Source organism: Schistocerca cancellata, chromosome 2 (genome assembly GCF_023864275.1).
Source record: "Schistocerca cancellata isolate TAMUIC-IGC-003103 chromosome 2, iqSchCanc2.1, whole genome shotgun sequence".
NCBI lineage: Eukaryota > Metazoa > Arthropoda > Insecta > Orthoptera > Acrididae > Schistocerca > Schistocerca cancellata.
This window is the reverse complement of record NC_064627.1, coordinates 529,223,107-529,227,733: the sequence shown is the minus strand read 5'-3', so window position 1 is coordinate 529,227,733 and position 4,627 is coordinate 529,223,107. Positions and strand designations below refer to the sequence as shown.

Here is a 4,627-nt window from a genome sequence, read left to right as displayed (position 1 = left end):
ATCTGTTGACTCAGGGATCGAGACGTGGCTGCACCATCCGTTACAGCCATGCAGATAAGATGTCTGTCATCTTGACTGCTAGTGATACGAGGCCGTTGGGATCCAGCACGGCGTTCCGTATTACCCTCCTGAAACCACCGATTCCATATTCTGCTAACAGTCATTGGAACTCGACCAACGCGAGCAGCAATGTCGCGATACGATAAACCGCAATCGCGATAGGCTACAATCCGACCTTTATCAAAGTCGGAAACGTGATGATACGCATTTCTCCTCTTTACACGAGGCATCAAAACAACGTTTCACCAGGCTACGTCTGTCGACTGCTGTTTGTGTATGAGAAATCGGGTGGAAACTTTCCTTATATTAGTACGTTGTAGGTGTCGCCACCGGCGCCAACTGTGTGAATGCTCTGAAAAGTTAATCATTTGCATGTCACAGCATCTTCTTCCTGTCGGTTAAATTTCGCGTCTGTAGCACGTCATCTTCGTGGTATAGCAATTTTAATGGCCCGTAGTGTATTATATTGATTGTACCTCCTTCATATGACCGACTGCACTCACTGTAAACACACTTTTAATAACCAATAATGGGGATGTGTGTCAGTTAGCCACTTTGGGTATGGGCCGCAGTGCATGCAGCCATGGTCAGCTGCCTTTGATTGGCTGGCACAAGGAGAGACGGCAACATGGCACGAGTCCACCTCCATTCTTTGGGAGCAGATAGATTCGCTATTGAATGGCCTATGGAATTGCACAGAGACTCGGTTGCGGTAACCCTATTACTCAGTGTGGTCATTCACCGAACTGATCGTTAGAGCGACTGAACAATACAGAATAAGGCTACGGGTCTGGTGCCTCACTGAGGCGCTGCAGCAGTTGGCCGTGGCAGTGATGAATGGTGCAGAGGCAACCACACCGGCTGCACTGCCGGGATGCCGACGTCCGTTCTGCGAGCAGAGAGGGGGGAGGGGGGGGGGAATCTGCCCACTGGCCTACATGCGCTGACGGCTTGCTGAGTGGGAGCTGGGGTAACGATACGACAAAACGAGAAAGAGAAGAGTTTGTTTTCACGTTGCAGATTTTTTTAAGGAAGAGCAGCAATGTTTAACCTCCCCACACACCATGGGAATTACGCCATCCCCTGTGAAGTCCCTATCTGGTATGGATATAGCATATAGCACTCCGTCTTCAGGCCACAAGTGGCCCACCGGGACCATCCGACCGCCGTGTCATCCTCAATGAGGATGCGGATAGGAGGGGCGTGTGGTCAGCACACCGCTCTCCCGGTCGTTACGATGGTTTTCTATGACCGGAGCCGCTACTATTCGGTCGAGTAGCTCCTCAATTGGCATCACGAGGCTGAGTGCACCCCGAAAAATGGCAACAGCGCATGGCGGCAGGATGGTCACCCATCCAAGTGCCGGCCACGCCCGACAGCGCTTAACTTCGGTGATCTGACGGGAACCGGTGTATCCACTGCGGCAAGGCCATTGCCCCATCTGGTATGGATAATTGGAATTACTTTCCGAATCGCGTCATGTGTAAAATGAAGAATACTCGTGATTGTCAGCAACAATTACGTTTTATAACAAGCAAAACTAGAGATTTAATTTATGACACTGAAACAGGGCATGGGTACATCTGGAGATAAAGAAAACAAATGAGTGTTTCAAGCATAGGCGCCAATGTTGTTTGTATAATTTTTTTGTAATATGATCTATCCATCTTTTACCAGGTCGTTGACTTGCACTTTTCTTATCTTTTCCTTGTTCTATCCACCATCCCGTCACCTAGTTTTACATCGCTTCCACCACCATTTCATTTTCTTTGCTTTTTGTATTCCAATCTATTGGCTCTTCATTTCTTTGAGTGTGACAACCATCCCAAATTTAGGTAGGGGATGGACACGAGATAAGGTAGTGAGCGTATTATAGAACATTATGAGGAAAAGTGCCGACATCTTGATAAAGTAGAGAACAATACAACTAAATTTAAATTACGTCAGTAAGAAGCTTAAAACTGTAGCAATGGAAACAGTAGAATGTAGAATAAAAAGTTATGCAGAAGAAGAAACGACACTACGAATTATGAGTCCAGAATATAGTGTCTTTAAAGATAATACTAACCAATAGTCTGCTGAAGAGCAGAGACAGTGATTGTCTCTGTTCTCTAATTAATTTCTTTTATTTTATTAATAATTATTCATTTTTGCCAGAAGACGTTTTTGTTAAGTCACTTTGAAGGAAGGCAGTCAAGCATCTGGTGGCGAGCTCACCTGGTTTGACACTACAGTGACACCTGTTACAAATTCTTGTGTGGGGGCCACATCTATGAAACAAGGAAAATATTACTGGTGACATGACAATCGTATCATGCTTGTAAGGTGTCAGGCAAATCCAACACCTTCCATGAAAACCCTGACATGATAAGCAAATCCAGTAGTTTGTCACATAGCTCCTAATAAATCGTGACATTAAATTAACCAAAGTAATACGAGTAACGAGTGAGCAAATGGAATACCACAGACTAACACAAGAATGCCTAAATGCATGTCATACCTTCCCACCGTGAGACAGACGCAGTTCCGAGGGGAGAAACGAGAACAGAAGCCGAGAGCAGAACCGTGTTAAGCTAGAAGGCCCTACTATAGAGACGGACACCCACGTCGCCAGCTAACCGACAAGACCACCCCCCAGCCCATGTTGAAAGCTAGAGCCCTCCAGAAGAACAGTATAGATATTACGATAACACTAAAAGGGCCACACCAGCCGCAAGTTTTAGCGTGAGACTTTTTCGCAACTCTGTTACGTTGCAAACCTTAAAAAAATTGCCCCACCACGAAAAGTATAACGTTTCTCATTGGATAGACAGAATTTTTGTAGGCGGAGCTTAAGGTCAACATTGAGACCCTGATTGGTCAGATGAAAACACAGCCAGATAGTTTTTTTTAAACCAACTTCGGTAAATTGTAGTAACGAGAAGTTAGAAGGGAGTTGCTTCCGAGACGGCGAGATGTGAGGAGCTGCGCCGCCCTGACGCTGCCTAAACACCGACAAGGTAATGAACGCACGCGATGCCGCATTTTTGAGCGCATAAGGCTTCACTCAGAACTGCAGAAGTCTCATCTGTTACATCCCCTTTTTACGTAATACTAGTGTCGATCGTCAATTAAATCTCATGGTATTCACATTTGCTACGTGAAGTAAAAATCTGAAACGCGATGATTTTTCTGTTATATAATTATTGAGAAGCCACATCAGCCACTGTTATTTACGACAAGTTAGATAAGTAATTAAAGATAATTGATGGTCACTGTGGACCATTTTGATAGTTTTCTCTTTTGTGAAACTTAATTTAAATCTAGATTATAGATGTGATATGGCATAGGTCATCCTTCGATCCATTGTAGAACTTGGAAACCCACTCAGGGAATATTCGTTCACATTTTTGTTGAACGCAGTTGGTTTTTATCATCCTGTATTAAAATATTTCCTTTTATTAATAATGCAATTTATAAACAATGTTTTGTGAGTAGAATAAAATTTCCAATGGTAAACTGAACTGCTTTTTCGACGTTATTTTACCAGCTAACTAAAAATAGGAAAGCCTTGAACCCCTTCCACTAAATTTAGTTAGTATTAAGATTCTTTTACAGGGAGTGCAGTGGCGCTGACGCTGAAATCATTAAGTATTTGGTTATATCATCGCTTGTCTCACTGAACTCTACATGTCAGGTGTGGTCTGGCGTCTCCTTACCAGCAACAGGTCCCAGGTTCAAACAAGTCAGTTCCCTAAAACACATGCTCAGAGCGTCGTTGCGCGAAAGTGGTAGGGAGACACGACCTAGAACAAACAGAAACCACGCAGAATGTTAGACGCTCAAAGAATAGAAAATTTTGTGGATGTTAGACTTCCAGGGCACTGGACAAGGTACAGGGTGTTTCAAAAATGACCGGTATATTTGAAACGGCAATAAAAACTAAACGAGCAGCGATAGAAATACACCGTTTGTTGCAATATGCTTGGGACAACAGTACATTTTCAGGCGGACAAACTTTCGAAATTACAGTAGTTACAATTTTCAACAACAGATGGCGCTGCAAGTGATGTGAAAGATATAGAAGACAACGCAGTCTGTGGGTGCGCCATTCTGTACGTCGTCTTTCTGCTGTAAGCGTGTGCTGTTCACAACGTGCAAGTGTGCTGTAGACAACATGGTTTATTCCTTAGAACAGAGGATTTTTCTGGTGTTGGAATTCCACCACCTAGAACACAGTGTTGTTGCAACAAGACGAAGTTTTCAACGGAGGTTTAATGTAACCAAAGGACCGAAAAGCGATACAATAAAGGATCTGTTTGAAAAATTTCAACGGACTGGGAACGTGACGGATGAACGTGCTGGAAAGGTAGGGCGACCGCATACGGCAACCACAGAGGGCAACGCGCAGCTAGTGCAGCAGGTGATCCAACAGCGGCCTCGGGTTTCCATTCGCCGTGTTGCAGCTACGGTCCAAATGACGCCAACGTCCACGTATCGTCTCATGCGCCAGAGTTTACACCTCTATCCATACAAAATTCAAACGTGGCAATCCCTCAGCGCCGCTAGCATTGCTGCACGAGAGACA

General features: G+C 44.5%; 1 pseudogene; it reads right to left on the bottom strand.

Annotated features, from left to right (window-relative positions):
- Positions 1–1,380: 1,380 nt before the first annotated feature.
- Positions 1,381–1,497, bottom strand: LOC126163546 (5S ribosomal RNA; annotated as a pseudogene).
- Positions 1,498–4,627: the final 3,130 nt, after the last annotated feature.